General features: G+C 27.7%; 1 protein-coding gene and 1 non-coding gene across 2 annotated transcripts in view; both read right to left on the bottom strand.

Moving 5' to 3' along the window:
• LOC129920274 (SH3 domain-binding protein 5 homolog) overlaps nt 1–18,539 on the bottom strand; it is a 75,129-nt gene that overhangs the window by 8,097 nt on the left and 48,493 nt on the right. The window lies entirely within an intron of this gene.
• On the bottom strand, nt 7,398–7,470 carry Trnam-cau (transfer RNA methionine (anticodon CAU)). The gene has a single exon. It is a non-coding gene; the product is annotated as a tRNA-Met (tRNA).

The following is an 18,539-nucleotide window of genomic DNA, read 5'->3' as shown; positions in this document are numbered from 1 at the left end:
AATTCTTGAAAGAGGGAAGCAACAATTTTGAGGAGAATGATGATGGTGCTTCTACTTTTAAGCTAGAACGAAGAGGATACCATGAAGAGGAGGAGGCATAACGTAGAAGAAAAAAGAAAAATTCATATTGAATTGGTTTTATCTGCTGCTGCTGCTCTATTGTCAGGCACAGTTTGATTGAATACGATACATAAATTAAACTGCAGTGGGTGCATTTTGTCCTTGGTTGCACATACACACTGTGTGTATAGTAGATGTAGCAGAGTTAGCAACAGTTGACAATAATAATAAATAAAATGAGATTATTTCAATTTAAGTAAATTACGTCAATTGAATGGACGATTGAACAATAAATAGACAACACAAGTAGACAAGTAAATAGAAAACTGTTGCAATCAAGAAAAGCAAAAGGAGTGGCATTGAGAGAAGGGATGGGTTCTTAATTGTGAAGTAAAATGTTAATAGAAATGAAAGCAAACAAGGACATTGTTAATCAAGTTGTTTTATGATGTTGCAATGAAGGAGAAACTTTAAAGACCTTGAACTTTTCTAGAATTGTTTTTTCCTTTTTTTAGATATAATTTTATGAAGGGATCTTAAACAATTGTTTCTACTTTACTTCGATTTTATGTTTAAGAAAATATATTTACGGGAAAATAAATGCCCTTCAGATTTCCGAAAACTCCATCCAATGCTTTTTAAAGTTGTCGACAGCAGATTTAATTAAGAACTGATTATTTTAGAGTTATATGTATTTACCCGGAAGGAATGGGTTTTTTTTCCGGTAGAAAAAGATAAACAAAATTATTTTGAAGAAAGAACTATGTAGGTGTATATGGTTACTGATTTATGGGTGCTTTGTATTTTTTTTTTTTTTTTTCAAATAGCCTTAATTAAATGACATACAATCTAAAAAATATTTATTCTAGTACAAAAGATGAATTTGATTTGCAAAGTGGAAAAGAGTAAATTTCATTTCCAAATTTGCAATAATTTATGAAATGGTGAATTGAATTTGCAAAAGTGTTAATTTAATTACAAAAATTATTTTTTAATTTTTTATTTTCCGAAATAAAAATTAACTGTTACGAAATGGGCTGTTATAAAAAAAACATTCGCATTTTATAACGGTAATATTTAAAGAACGGAGGCTAATTTGTTGAATTTTTCTGATTGCGGATGCGAGTTCAGCAACCCAAAAAGCTCTAGAAAAGTATATTTTGGATCTTGTGGCAAAAAAGTTTAATTTGGTTGGCCACTGACCAGTGCTTTTTCTTAGTCAAAGACCGCTACTTAAATTTTAAATATCTCGGGAACAATAAAACGAGTTACAATAGGCACCGTTACAAAATTTATTCATAAGGAACTACCCCACATAAAAACATTACCTCGAAAGCAGACAAAATGACGTTTTTTGGAATTTTCTAACGGTAATATTTCAAAAACGATATTTCTTGTGGCAAAACCTTTATGATCAGTGTAATCTATAACATTAAAACTTATGTAAGGGCAAATAGTCGATTATTATGGCAATGCAAGAATATTTTTATTTGCAATACAAATTTTATTTTTATTAAAAAATATTTTTATTTGAAATAACATTTTTAATGCAATTTTGGTTTGGTTTGACAATTTCCACTAATCATAAAAAATTAAGAAAAAAACATACATATATGTATGTAGTTTCAACAAAAATTACGCATTTTATTGAAAAATTAATAAAGCTTCATACTTAAAATTGTATATGAAAAAGAATAAAAATAAGTTTTTTATGTACCTATTGTACAAAAAACACTAAATCGTACCTAGCTATACTTTATTTTTATCTTACCTACTTGAAAAACAATGAATAATAAAGAGTAAAATTGTTTTTTTTTTTATTTAGGGCCAATTTTTCAATAGTCAGTTAAAAAGTCAGTTAGTAGTTATTCCTAAGGATAGAGAAAAAATCAATTTTTCAACAAGCAGATATACCTTATTCCTATGAATAAAACTATCTGCTTCTTTCAGAGATGAATAAAAATTATTCTAAGGAATAATCTCAACAAAAATATTGTGTCAGTTGTCAAAGCTGTTTTAAAAGAATTTTGAAAAAAATACAGTGGAACACAAGAAAACAAAAACAATCATGAATAAAAATGACGTTTAATTTTAAATATTTTTGAATTTGACAATTTGTTTTTGTTATTCTATAGAATAAATTATTCTTGATTGGAAAATTCAATGTTTTTATCTGATTGTTTAGGAGCCTAATAACTTTATTCGTCGAACAGTTAACTGACTGTTTATTAGAAGATTGAAAAATTGGCTCTAATAAAATGTTTATGTACTAGTGAGGCGGCATAGCTTTAAAAAATAGTTCAATCGTGCACTTTGTGATAAAAGCATGAAATAAACATCGTTGGTAGTACTCAATATAAGAGTTGTTTTGAGATATTGGGCCACCTTGTATTCCATCCGGAAGGGTAGATACAAAAACTTTTTCTGTGTTGCATTCGATTTGTTGCATATTATAGTATAGGCAATGAAACATTTTTTTTAATATGCTACATGATTTCGAAGTATTTTCTAACGCCCGATCGAATAAAATCAATATCAAAATGTCTGGACCATCATGTAAAAAGTTATTGGACTCTTTATGAATTGTCTTTTATTCAAAGAGCTAGAGTCAGAATATTAGCAAGTAGTCCTTGAAAAAAAGTGGTAGGTTGATAAAATTTTGTGTGGACGTTTCATATATCATAGAAAAAAATAATAAAATATGTCCATCAAAAAATTTCAAAAAATTTCATGGTCCAGACATTTTGGTTCTAATTTTATTTGATCGGGAGTTAAAAAATACCTCGAAATCATATACAATAAAGCAAGTGCAACACAGAAAAAGTCTTGTATCTACCCTTCCAGATGGAATAGAAGGTGGCCCAATATCTCAAAATAACTCTTATATTGAGTACTACCAACGATGTTAATTTCATGCTTTTATCACAAAGTGCACAATTTTGTTGCTAAGCCGCCTCAATAGGTACCACTGAAGTCAGTGACACTAAATTAATAAAAATAGGTATTGGTATTAAAAACGTAAATACACCTATCTCTAATCATCGTCCGTCTGTTCAGAACTTTTGGTAAAAGAAAAAATCAAGCGATACTACAACTTGTGTAGGTATCACATTTTACGAATTTTGTTTTGCTATTCATTTTCTACCCACATGATAAAAATAAAATAAAACACACACTCATACCCATTGAAGTGGATAGGCCATGGTGGTGCTGCTTGTCTGAGCGTTAGACCTCCAACCAAGTTGGTTATATTACTCGTGCAGGTTCGATTCCAGCACAGAGCCAAGCATTTTTAAAAATAAAATAAAATACATTTTCTTTCGCCCTCTGACTACTAAAATTGCTGTTCTACAAGCGAAAGTAAGTAGATGGGAGGGCAAGACCGATTGTTGATTCTATCACTCCACGGGGTTGCTTACGAATAAAATATAGTACTTTGACCCCACTAACTGAATCTCACATTTTTATTTTTGGAATTTTTTTCATTAAAATAAAAATAAGATTCATAATTTTGTGAGATTGTGACTATTAAATTGGGGACCACCACTGAGAAAGCATATTAAAAGAAGGCTTTAGTATTACAAGAGTAAGCGAAAAATCGTGAAATTGAAAAGGAACAAAAATCTATTTGACCAATTCAAAAGCATTAATAATATTTTTAACCTTAAGTCTTTTTCATTTCAATCTTTTGGTCGTATTTTTATGAGATTAAAAAAAAATTAATTCAGAAATGAAATAAAAACTGATTATATAATGTTGCTCTAGGTTTATGAAGATTGGTCTTATGCCTTGAGACATGACACCGGAAAGGCAGTCTTGAAAAGAGCCACGCAACCATTTTTTGTGCACATCAACATGAGGTTAAAAAAAAACAACATCGATTTGCATTTTAACAGCAGCGTAACGACTCCAAAGAAACTTTTTTAACAAATTGTTTATAAAGTAAAAGTTCTATTTTTAAAGTTTTCACAGAAAATTCTCTTTCAATTGATGTTGGATGTATTTTTTTATACAAAAATAAATAAATTAAAATTAATTAAAATAAAACCTAACAATGCAATGGAAATGGAAATTTATTTGCCAAGGCAATGCCTTGGCTCTTTTGATTAAAATTAATGAGATTTATTCAGGAAAGTTTCATCTTGAAAAATAAAATAATTTTACCTTCAAGAGAAAATAGTGTTTATTTGTTTTGTTTGATATATTTTATTTTTGCATACAATTTTCTTTGGACGTCATTGTTGGAAAGTTGGGGGTTTTTCTATTTAGTAATTTTTTGCATTCAAATTACATTTTAATTGCTCAAAGTTAGTATAGTTGCGTGATTGTGTAGCTCATTTAAATGAAAAAACAAAAAAAAAAACACATCATCATTGGAGCCGTAAGAGTAAGTAACACATCTACAAAAACAACAATAAAAATAAATTAAATAAAAAAAAATCAAGCTGTACATTGAACTATCATTAAATTTATAAGATATTAATATTTTAATGATTTTTTTTTTGCCGTAGATAAAAATTATAGTTGCATTCATGAAAAATTCACATCTTCTCTGTGGTCATGAAACGATAAATCTATAGCTTATCACGATTTCATGCAAAGGTCATCATTGCCGTTGGTAAATGCACTTGCTATATTGTTATATTGTATCATCATTGCATCGCAGCCGTTAAATTGCATTTTAACTGACAGCCGCTATGGGAATAAGTTTTTTTGCAACAGAAACAAAAAGTTGGGTCATAATTTAATGATGGTTTAATGGACAATAAGAAACTTATAAGTTTTTATTTTATAATTTTACTAAAGAAGTGGACTTTTTCAACATTATAATAGCAATGGTACAATCGGGTTTTGCAATTATTTGTTAACAAAAGGCATTAAAAGAAATTATCCATAAAGAACCACAACTTAAACAGTTTAAGTCGACATAAAAGTGACGTGCTAATTTGTTTGGACAAAAAGATGTTTTTTGGTTGTTAAGAGTTTTCTATTGTTGGCGTTTAAATTATGACTCTGTATTTTGGTAAAGCTGCAGAGAAAAAATGTATGTTATATGAAACTTATGAAACAGACAAGAACGAAAAATTAATATTAGCCTCATTAACGTGAAAGGTTGAAATGAATTGTAATTCAAACTCAGCTGGAATTTCAATTTTGATGTTTGAAATATTAGAAACAAGAAGGGTATACAAAAATATTTAAAAAAATGCATTTGAAATTTAAAAAAAAAAAATATTTATTTATTGCAAATAAAAAAAAAATTGGAATAACAAAAAAATATTTATTGCAACTAATAATATTTTGCATTAGAAATATGTTAACGCAGGATATAAACATTAAAATATTTTGCATTAATACAAAAATTCATTCAAATCATAAATTATCTGCATTCGAAAAAATTCAATGCAAAATGTGTGCATTAATTATTTTTTTAATACCTACTCATCGAATTTCTTACAATTTTGACCATGTATAAGCTATTCCAAATATACTATTGAAGCCAAATACCTAGTCAAAAATGTATGAAATACGACTAATATTAAACAAAATATTTAATGATCACATTTTGCATTTATAATACAATTTTTTTTTAATGCAATTGCCTTCTATTACAAATTAAAAGAAATTCTTGAAATTAAAAGAAAAATCAATTGAAACTGAAAATTTTCGGCACAAAAAAATTGTTATTCTAAATACAAAATTTTCTGCATTAAAAAATTAGCAACTTTAGTGCAAAAATAATTTATTTTAAAGGCTGTAAATGTGGCTATGCATTTGCAAGTACAAAAATTTGAATTGGTGCTATTTTTTTTAAAATAATTTTAATACACGAGTAAATAAATGATATTAATCGTTCTGATTTTCTCGTCAACAACTTAACTTATTTCAACAAAAAAAGTTAATAACCTTATTAATTAAGAAAATTTTCAGGAACAACAAATTTTGGATTTAAAATAAATAAATTTTTATTTTTAAAATAAATTACTTTTCTTGAAATTTTCTTTTATGTGTGGTTTTGTATTTCCTTTTAAATGGCATACACACATTCGAATTTGAAAATATTTAAAGAGATGTATTTGTAACAGTAAATTTTAGATTTTTTTTCAAGTTTTTACTAAATTTATTTATAAAATTAAATTAAAAATATTCTTTCATGAATTTTTGCATAAAAAGTTTTTAGTCTTAGGAACCTTTTCATATCAAAATTTATAAAATTTTTCTTTAGTTACATATTTTTTACATTTTTTTTTACATTCACACATTTAAAAAAAAATTGGAAAACGAAGTTTCAAATCAATTTTTGCACATTACTGTTTAGGAAAAACAAAACTACTTGACATCTAGATGTGCCATAAAAGTTGTAGAGCTGCATACATAAAGCTTAGTTAACTTTTCTATATAAACAAAATTCGCGGTTGGTACCAAGAGATACCACGTAGTTTAAATAGAGTGGCCATGGTGTGGACACTGCGGGATAGTTTTTTTTTGTAACACAACTCACATGGTGTACAGCAACACATTGTTTAACACTTTTGAATAAAAATTAATACAATAAACAATTAGAGAATAAATTATTTCACCGCAGCTACATGAAAAGAAATATAAAAAGAAAGTAGATACCGATGTGAATGTTAAATATACAATATCTATCATAATATACAACACAGCCATGAAAATGAAAAAAAGAAATGGTAAACAAAAGAAATATAATAATAATAATCGAAATATATTATTTGATTTCCATTTGTGATAGAACTCAGAAGAGTAATACAAATCATATTATGTTAAGGTCAATTCACAAATAATAAATGGGAATTGATGTTGATCAATATCTAAAAAAGCATTCGTTTTCGTTTTTTTTTTTTTTAAACAGGTGAAATGTGAAAAGGACAAGACAAGGTTGACATTGATTAATGCACAAGCTGATAGGTAATATCGAGCGAAAAAGGATGAATGTTTATTGACTTCTTGAGATGGTATCGAAAATGTTCCTAGGGCTAAAGTAATGTAGGTAGGTTGATTGTATAAGCAAGGACGTCTACGTAAAACGTTACCAAGGTTGTCTTGAAATTGATAGATTGTGCCTTGCAGTCAAGGTTGATTTGTTTCTTTATAGATTTTAATTATAGAATTTAATGTTAGAGAAAAGGTACACCTTCAATTATTTTTTTTTTTATTCAAAAAGGGTCGCGAAAAAAATGGTTACATGACAGTCTGCGGTTCTAAGAAAAGTCGTTGGAAATAATATAAGTATTTTATTTTGTTGTCAGACTGCAACCAAAAAAAAAAATAATCTCTATTAATAATAAATGGATTTAATAATAAAAAAAAAGATATGCCCCGAGTGAGGCTCGAACTCACGACCTTAAGATTATGAGACTTACGCGCTGCCTACTGCGCCATCGAGGCTATGTTAAATGTTTGCTACGTGGCATTCTTAGGGTGACAAATAAAAAAATAATATCCATAAAATAAAAACTGTCATTATTTTTGTATATTTTTAGGATTTATTTGTGTCTATTAAATTTTGGATTATGGATTGAATTCTCGACATATAGACCAGTGCCAATACGGTTTTCAGAAGGCAAAAGTTGAAAAAATTATTAGCAGCATAAGGGTGGTGGGAAAATTTAGGATAAATGGTATATGAAAGGGGAAAAATAAATTGCCCACAAAAAAATTGGGGGAAAGGGGGTGGGTGGGCGAAAAAGTGGGGTGGGTGTCAAAAATCATGTTTTTTTACGATTTCTGTCAAAATTAGACGTCCTATCGAAAAAAGTCAAATGCAAAAGTTGTAGGTAGTATAAATGTGTACAACTTTTACTCAAACAATTTTTTCTATAACCTTTAAAATATTGAAAAAAATGCAAAAAATACGATTTTTTGATTTTTTATTTTTATCTTTTACAAAAATAGTTGGATTTTAACAAAACTTGGTTAAAAATTACTTTGTTATGTTTTCTATCTATTAAAAATGTTTTTTGAGCAAAAAATTAATTTTTGGATTTTTGACGAATTTAATTTGAAAAAATAGCTTATTTTTCAATCAAAAAAGTTACCGAAAAAATTTTTGATTTTTGAAAAGTTTGGAATGCAATTATTAAGCCGTTTTTTAAAGATTGTGTGTAAAAACTATACTTTTGTTTTAGAAAATATTGAGAAAAAAACGTCCCAAACACTATTTTTCTGATTTTTGGCATGGTAATATGTCAAAAACGTGAGGTGATAGAATTTTTCTGACTTCAGACTCGAGCTCAGCGCACAAAAAACCATTAGAAAAATATACTTTGATTTCTATAAAAAAAAAACTTTTTGACTAGTGAAATCGAACAGAGCAGAAAAAATCGAATGCCTTGTTCGATTTCACTAGTCAAAAAGTTTTTTTTTTTATAGAAATCAAAGTATATTTTTTTGAATGGTTCTTTGTGCGCTGAGCTCGAATCTGAAGTCAGAAAAATTCTATCACCTCACGTTTTTGACATATTACCATGCCAAAAATCAGAAAAATAGTGTTTGGGACGTTCAAAATTCAATATCTCAAAAACTTTGCAAGTTAGAGCTATTCTAGTGATTGATTCAAACTAAAAAGGTCAATGACCATTAGAAAAGTATAATTTGGTTTCTATGGACAATTATTTCTCGCCAATATAACTGTCATTTACGGAAAAATCAATCTTAAAAATCATTTTTTTGTTTTTTTTCAATTTTTCTCAATATTTTCTAAAACAAAAGTATAGTTTTTCCACACAATCTTTAAAAATTATGGACGTTATTATGGACAAAATATTTAAAGCACACATTTTGCATTCAATTTTTTGTTTAATAGATAATTTTTTTTATTTGCGTAAAAGCATTCTTTTTCAAAATGGTGAAATATAAAAAAAAGAGTAAAAATCCAAGATGGCGTCCAAAACGTTAATTTTTTGAGTGGAATTTGATTTTCGACATAAATCTCTAAAAAAAAATTTGGGATTTGACAAACCGCTAGATATATTACACATTTGCAGGGTTATCAAAAACCATTTTTTTTCCTCAATGCATTCGCCTTTTTTTTTCCATTATCAAAAGCACTATTGTAAGTCCAGCATTTAACTTATTAAAAAAAATTGATTTAAAATGTCATTGCAAATAAAAATGTTTTTTATAAAAGAAAATTTTTCAATGCAAAAAGTACCTATGCATTAAATATTTTTTTCATAATGTTCGTCATCTGTCTTACAAATTATGACCTTAAATTAACTATATTTGGTATCACATTAAATTAAGTGCAATGTCAAATTTCTAAAAAGATCGACATAATAAATAATGGACATAATTTTTAATAATTTTTTCATTTGGAATAACATTTTTTTAGAAAAGTTTTCGATTTACAATAAAATTACATAGAAGAAAAAAAATTATGAATTAGGTATGTACATATGTATGTATGTACCAAGAAATGCAATTATGTAATATTTTTAAAAATTTCAAATGCATTTAGTTTTCATTGATAGATATTTTTAAAGCCTTGTATGCAATGAAAAAAGGGATTATTCTTAATGTGAGTTTTTTTTGTCTAAAAATATTTTCCAACTGATACAAAACAAACCTAACACAATCTTAATAAGTTTCAATTACAATGTTTATTTTTCTATTAACGAAAAATACACTTTTTGTCAGACAGTAGTACCTAAATACCTATAACATATCAAAAAAGAAATACCAAGCTCAAACAAAAAATATTTCTGGTATTTTTATTTGTCAAATTTCCTCAAGGTCATTCAGTAAAATTAAAACCTGGCACGTTCTCTTTTGTAAAAAAAAAAAAAAAACAAATATAATTCTTTTATAAATTAATCCGTGTAATACAAGTATGCTTCTGTTTTTATATTTTTTCTTGTTTCAGTTAATCTATTTCCAAATATGTAATTAAATTGTGGTAAATATTTGATTTGCCAAATTCCCACAAATTTATCATTGTTTGATGCAATAAAACAAGAAACAAAAAAATAATCAGAAGGTTTATCACCACAAGTGTATGGCATTATCTCATCAACTCCATCAGTCATTAAACCTACTCAAGAGTCTATTATGTAAACATTTCAAGATATTGTTATGATTATGTGATTATAATTTATTTTTTTTTTCTGCTTCTGATATTTTGTTTCAATTATTTCTGTTCTACTCTCTAAAACAACATAATAATAATTATAATTAGCAATTTAATAATTCTACGAGCGCATCGAACTGAATTTATTTCTCATCCGGATGTCAGCTTGGGAAGCCATTAATTTATTATAAATCACATTGATATCTGTGTATATTGTTCATTATTGTTCTATTTGAAATATTTTTGCAATTACGTCAGTATTGTCCAGTTCATAGTCAAAAAGGTAGAGTTGCATTGTATAAAAATCGCTTCCTTCAAATTAATTTCTATTTAGTTTAAAAGTTATAATTATTCGTTTGATTTTGGAAGGTTAAAAGTTCTCGGCTATTAGCTTGGTTATGTAACCGCAAATATTTTTCTTCCTCCCAAAGTATTTAAGAAAAAAAGTCATTACATATGATCCTAAAATTGTCAGATCAAAATTAATTTAACTGTCAACCTATACGCCCTGTCTATTTATTCATGTCACAAGGCTTCAAAGTTGACTAAGCAAATTTACCTTACTATAAAATATGCCTATGTACTTTTATAGGTTAGAGTTGGGTGGGTGTGGGACTAATTGGATTTATCATTATTGTTAGTCATTTTGTATATTAATGGTCGACAGGAATTATTGTGTTTCTTTTTGTGGCATTTTTATTTTGTTTTTTAAATAATGTTCTATTCTGGTTTAATAAACCAATTACCCTGTCTATTTTTTGCTTCTTAAAATCATAGAAATCACAGACTGGGATGGATTAGAATAGAAATTCAAAACAAAACAGTAAATTTAAATGTCTGTAAGTTTTGTTACAAAAATAGACATAAAAACACTGTACACTATTTTATATAATTGTAGGTACAACGATAAAAAGATTTGTTTTATGTTTCTTGTTGCGCAAAATAAAACTCCAAACAATATTGTATGAATATCCTCACTCATGATTTCCTTAAATTTTAGTTTTCAATCAAATAATATTTTTGGATTTAAAAAAAAATTGACTTTTTTAACCTTTGAACTTTTTCAAACTTTGGTTTTTATAAATTTTCATCAAATTTGATTAATATAAGCGAAGAGCCTGAGCAAACTGAAAGATTTTTTTTTACAAAGAATTAAAAATACCTTTTTTTCGTTTTGTGAGCTGTACAAAAAAAACTAAATATCTAAATTTTAGAAAAGTTTAATTTTCACAAGAACTAGTCAAACGAATTTGATTAAAAAAATTCAAGTGAGACAAGTACGTACTTACCTTTTAATAAAAAAAATCGAAAGTCATGATTAACAGTATCGCCATAAAACCATTTTATTTAAATTTATATTTCTCAAACAATTTTTTGTAAGCAAACAAATTTTTTTATGCAAAAATATGAAAAATAATTTTTTTAAATATTAATTTTTGGGCTTAATTTTTTTTTAAATACAATTTTCGAAAATTTGACTTTTTTTAAACTTTGGTTTTTAGATGTTGATTAAAACTTGATAAGTCAAAAAGTTATTTATAAAAAATTAATACTTTTTTAAACGGCTCTAACGATTTTATTTTTATTTTTTTTTTCTAAAGATTTTTTTATTTTTCATAAAATGTATCCAATTTGGGAATAAAAGAATAAAAAAAATAAGCAACTTGGACTTTAAGAGCAAATTTGTACGACTCAGTCGTGTATTTTATTTAAATACGACATAAATTGGGATTTAGTGTATTTTGATATTCTTTGATGAAAGTGTATTCATTTTTAAAAATTTAACAAATGATATAGTTATAGATATCATAATCAAAGTGTAAAAAAGACGTTTCTATTAAAGTAAAAATTATTGTTTTTTTGATCAAAATTTGTAATTTTTTTAGAATTATAAGAAAAATTACTAGAAACATTGAACATTAGAGTATTTGAAATTAAAAAAGTGTTAGGCAAAGCCATTACAACAAAAAATGTATAGAATATCTATATGATGTTGAAAATTTACAAATTTTATTGATGTTCTTATGGTTCCCAGCCTCGATTCAATTAGTCTATCAATCAAAAAATCAACTCAATCAGTATACCGTGTCTAATAAAAAAAAAACTTTTCTTTTCTATATTATACTATACACCCGCCATAAAAGGGTTAATTGAAGATCATTAAATAGCTATAAAAAAAAAGTAAAAAAACACAAATCACAAATCATAAATTCATACACACATTCCACTTCTATACTAAATTATATGTGTGATAAGAATCCCAAATTATTTATTAATCCTGAGAAAATTACTTTTTGTTCAGAGGAGGAAAAACTTTTTATCTCTCACTCAACCCATAGAATTGAAATCCCAAATGATTACAATTCATTTACGAGAGTGAAACGACACAAATACAATGTGTAATATGAGTATAGACATAAAATAGAAAAAAGTTTAATAACAACAAAACTTTTTTTTTCAAGAAAGAACAACGTTTCATTATTATACGAGTAGACTTTAATTTGTTTGATTTCAGCTGTCGGCATTTATTTTGATTATGTTACGAGTACTGCAGGAAAAGAGGGGCAGACAAATTGGAACTTTTTCATATTCTTTTTTTTTTTTTTTCGGGGATTACAATAGAACCTATTTTGTAGAAGTCACGATCTTTTAAGCCACGAGATTGAGAACAACCATACAAAAGATGTTATTATAGAAAAATAGACGTGCAATGCGTCCAGTTCCAAAGGAAAACGAAATAACGGTACTATGTTTTTTAAAGAAATAATGATTGTGTAGCAATAAGCAAATTAAAGCCAAAAGATTTTTTATAGGGTGTTTTTTCTAGAGTAATCTTAGCTAAACCCGTGTAGTATGCTGTGCAGGCAAGCACAGGGTTGAAAAGAATGCATTTGAAATTTTAATAAATATTTATTGCAAATAAAAAAAAATTGCATTAAAAAAAAAAATTTATGAAACTGAAAAATATTTCCATTCAAAAATAAAAAATATTTATTGCAACTAAAAAATTTTCCATTATAAAAAAAAGTTATTACAAATTTAAAAAAATTGCATTGAAAGTAAAATTTTGATTGGAAATAAAAATATTTTGTATTAAAAAAAATGTATTGCAAATATAGTCCAGTCAAGTTATACTTTTGCTGAGAAATAATTCGCAACTGCAATTCGTACCTAAAGTATGAAAGTACACTAGTACAGGAACTAAACCCCCCATTTTCCTAACAAATGTCTAAACGACTTTGGCCGCCATTTTGTTTTGAACAGTTTTGCGACTATCGCTTGCAGTTCGGCTAGTTTTGGTGTTAGAGAAAAATGTTATGAGACAAAGTTGTAGTAAATTTTATTTCCCACAAAATATATTTTATAACTTTTTACTATAAAACCCACCATTTAGGAATTATATTGGTTTTCGTAAAATGCTGTGCTCACTTTTTTTTTATATGCACCATAACTTTTTATTTTAAACTTTTATCAAAAAATTGTTGTTATAAAAATTGAACTAACTATGTTTTTCTCATATAAGGTTTTTTTCTCCGACGTACCGTTCCCTCACTAGAACGAAAAATCAATAAAAAAAAATTAGAAAAAACAGGGTGAGGGGAGAGCACGATAACTATGGCGCTGAGATTTGATAACTGTATTTTGTAGAAGGGTTCAATACAAGTATTTTTTACTTTGGGAGGGGGGGTCTATCTAACCCCGTTTAGGCGGGAGGGGAAATTTTCTAAAAAACAACCTAATATTTAAAAAAAAATATTAAAAAACAACCAAATATAATTTGACTGGACTAATACAAAATTTTCTGAATTGAAAAAAAAAGTTCATTGCAAACTGTGTGCATTGTGCATTAAATACGTTTTTTTTCTTAATATTCGTCAAATTTATTACAATTTTGATTATTTTTATTACGGTGACCATATTTCTAGGAGCGAAACCCGGGACGGTTAAAAATTCGTTGGATAGTTTTGAAAATATCTAATTTTCAACAAAAAAAAAATTAATGTTTTAAAATGACTTTTCATAATTATTCCTTATTTGAGGTCTAGCTTTCTTTAACGATTTTAATGGAACATTTTCGTTGAAATCATTTAATCGTTTACAAGGTAGTCAGAAATGAAGAAAATGGTTTTATAATATTAACCTACTGTAAATAACTTCTAAAAAATATTTTTTTAATTAAAACCGTGGGAGCTGGTTTTTTACATTTTAACTTTTAACGTGCTCATAAAAGTTTGAAAATTTTGCTAGGTTCTTAACTCTTCTATATTATGTTGTTCATTATTAAAACAAAAACTTTTCCTGGGGTAGCTTTTCAATCAGGAACTAAATAATTGAAGAAAAATCTAAAAACTAATGCTTTTATCCGGAAAATTTTCAGTACAAAATTTGTTTTTTGAATATCTTTTAAACGTAGGGTGGACAAACGACGATTTTTGGCATACGTGTAGAACTCGAGGTGGACAAACGACAGAAATTTGAAATTTTGAAAAAAGTCAATTTTTGGAGATTTTTTGGGACTTAGAAATTTTCAGTACAAATTTTGTTTTTTGAATATCTTTTAAACGTAGGGTGGACAAACGACGATTTTTGGTATACGTGTAGAACTCGTGGTGGACAAACGACAGAAATTTGAAATTTTGAAAAAAGTCAATTTTTGGAGATTTTTTGGGACTTTGAATTTTTCAGTACAAATTTTGTTTTTTGAATATCTCCTAAACGTAGGGTGGACAAACGATGATTTTTTGTTTGTATACATTTCTCGAGGTGGACAAACGATTGCCGTTTGAATTTTTGAAAAATAATAATTTTTGAGGACTTTTTAATTTTCAGTAGAGGTACACTGTGGTGTATGCGTACTTTTTTTAAGTTGCTATAAAAAAATTCTTTTTGGAATATCTCCTAAACAGAGGGTGGACAAACGATGATTTTTGGTATACGTAAAGAACTCGAGGTGGACAAACGACAGCAGTTTGAATTTTTGATGAAAATTGATTTTTGGGGATTTTAGGGGAGTTTTAATTTTTCAGTGCAAAATTTGTTTTTTTAATTGCTCCTAAACGGGGGGTGGAAAAACGATAATATTTGGTATGTATATAGAACTCGAGGTGGACAAACGATTGCAGTTGGTTTTATACGCCTATCTCAAAATTTGAGCGTTTTAGACGATTTTTCATTTTTCAGACTTCCTATAAAAAAAAAAGAATTTGCTCTAAAATTTTTTTGAAGGGTGGACAAACGAAAATTTTGGGTGGACAAACATGGACAAACGGTGGACAAACGAATTAGACAAATTTGGTTCAAAAATTTTGAGGTCGCAGTTCTGGCTTCACGGAGCCCCGGGTAAACCGGAACGGATAGTCACCGTAACTATAATAGATATTGAAAGTAATGTTACTTCTCCATATTGTGTTGCCCTATTGGAAGCGACTTGTGGTGTCAAGACATTGAACTAAAATTTAAGTCATTTACCATACACATTTTTTATTTATTTTTACTTCATACAAAAAATTCAAGATAAAATATAAAATGTTTAACCTTTTTTTTAAGCCCGTAACAGTGTTTAAATAAGTTATGTTCTAACAGATCTTAATTGTTATGTATTTCAATGCGGATGGAGGTCTGATATATTTTCAGATATATTTTTTTTAAAGAAAATTGATTTTCTAATCGAAAATTAGATTTTTTATGTCACACCCGTAACACAACTAAATCAAGTACAACATTAATTAATATGTTATAATAAAGACGGCAAAGACAATTCAGTTTACTCATTACTAAAGTTGAATTTTATTGATATTTGAGTAAGTCATAAAATTATCAGTAAATTAGTCACACCCGTAACATTGGAAAAGATGTTTAGCTAATCTTGATTTACTAAATCCGTTAGGAGGGTGCTCATAAACAAATTATATTTGGTTTTGGACTAGCCAAAATTTAACTTCGAGTTAGTTTAGCATTGGACTTTTTACTTTGAAAATGACTTTCAAAAAAGCAGAGTTGCCACCCATTGGAAATTTCTTTTACTTTTTAAATTCAAAATATGAAACATAATAGCTTTCGAGACACAGACACTTTATACTCTGAAGAAAAAATTTACTAATTGTATAGAAACACCCTGTTAATCACACAGAGCACCTCAAACTACCAAGCATAACAACATGGAAAAAACCGGTTAAAAGCTTGTTTCTAGTCTTTTATTAGACTAGATTTTGTTTATTTATTTTTTTTTTCTGTTTATCATAGCCCAAACAAAGATCAAGAGTCAAGTTGAAAAAGACAGTCAGACAGACAGACAGAACAGAAAGATAGACAAACAGAAAGACAGGATGATTTTGGATGTGGTTGGTTGAATCTGAATGGTTCGATGGTCACTATTATATACCGTTGGGACTTGGGAAGAGAGACACAACACACAATATAAAAACATGATATTGCATAAAAGGGCAAACAACATTTTATTTTTATTTTTTTTGCTTCTTCTGTATTTGGACTTATTTTACAACTCCCGATGTGATGGCTTTGAGGCTATCTCTAATTGTCTGAGTCTGAAGCAGAGGTATAATGCTATGCTATGCTGACTTCTTCTCTATTTGATGTTGTTATATTTTTCAATATATGGAAAGGCATGACGGGAGCATTGACTTATGCCACCTTTAGAGACATGCCAGTGCATTGTGCACCTTCTTCTCTCTCGACATCATATCCAACTATAAGGTGCAGTCTCGAATGCGGCGCATCGCGCAGCGTAAAAGGTGCAAACATTTTTGTTTTGTTAATACTTTTTCCTTATTTTTGTTGTTGTTGTTGTGTTATTTTATTTTTTACCTGGTATAACTGTACAAGGTATATAAGGTACTTAATTTTATTTTCTATGACTGGATGGCAACAAAGGAGATGATGCGAATGGATAGGTAACATTTGATCTCTGTTGGGATTGCATTGCATCCACTCGCAAAACATGCATCATTCCTTGTCCAATTTATGTTTTAATGTAGGTGTACAAAAAAGCTTCATCTGTGTTTAAATATAGGTACTGCCTACAGTCAAAATCAGAAAAACGTGTAATAGTAGACAGAAATGTCATCTGCATTGCCAGAGGACAAAGAATAATTCAATTTGTAGGAGTAGATGCCTACTTGCATGCTTTCTTTTTTTCTAACTGAAAATAGCAACTTAATCACATTTGACATAAAAGATAACTGGATCCGATAAAAATAGGGATAAAATAGATATTACAGGTAAAATAGGCATTAAAAAAAAATTGTTAATCTCATGAAACTTGGCAAAAAGTTTGCTTTTGGGTTTCCGTAAAACGCATTAGAACTTAAGTATAAACGCTCAATTTATCATCGAAATCGAAACCAAAAATAAAAAGAATCATTGGCTTTTTGGGACCAATTACAGACTTAAGTGTCTCTTCGAAAAAAACACCCTTTTACCCATTTTTTTTTTATGAAAACACTTTATTCCTGGTTTCTATTCGAAATGCAACATTTTTACCTAATTTCTTTAAGGTGGCTCATCAATTTTGTCTTCAGGCCGTGTGCGAATTGCGTTAAAATGTTGGTTAAAATATCTACCACGATTAAAATTTGACGTTTGGTTAAAAAAGGGATCAAATTTATTTTTTTGCTGTGCGAATTGGGTTAAAATATATTAAATGGGACTTTTTTCTTGGTACTACTTTGAATAAAATTCCCTCAAGATAAAACAAAATTACCCTCAAAAATGGTTTTTCTTATATTCAATTAACTATTTTTTTTAACAAAACCCAGTTGAAAATATATCAAGTTAAATATTCTAGTATACAAATGTAAGAAATTCTCAATTTCACAAATTTTTTTTTATTTTATCGATAAATTACCATTTCATTATGATCAAAAAGAAATTTATTAATTCAGTCTTCTAACACTAATTCGTAGTTCACCAGCTGCCAACAAAATAGAAATATAAAAAATAAAAAACAAACAAACAATTAGTAGATTTTCAATTTTTCAAGATGAATATTAATTTGAGGTTGTACTTTGTATTAATACTTTTAACATTTCTTAAGATATCAAAGCATTATAACAAAAATAATTTTAAATCTATCTTGATCTTTTTATCTTGAGAAACGTCAAATTTTAACCACTAGTGTCAAATTTTACCCTGCTCCGCAGCTGGGTAAATTTTAACCCATTTTATTCACCATGCTAGTGTCAAATTTTAACCAAACGTCATATTTTAACCAACATTTTAACGCAATTCGCACACGGCCTCACTCAAAAAACACCCTTTTAACCATGATATTCTTATAGACGCCTCAGATTCTTGTTTCCAATATAAAAAATACCTACATTTTCTTTACATCTAAATAAAACACCCTTTCACATAAAAAAAATAAATAGAC

Source organism: Episyrphus balteatus, chromosome 4, assembly GCF_945859705.1.
Source record: "Episyrphus balteatus chromosome 4, idEpiBalt1.1, whole genome shotgun sequence".
Lineage (NCBI taxonomy): Eukaryota > Metazoa > Arthropoda > Insecta > Diptera > Syrphidae > Episyrphus > Episyrphus balteatus.
The sequence above is the reverse complement of the archived record's forward strand: the minus strand, read 5'-3'. Positions and strand labels throughout refer to the sequence as shown.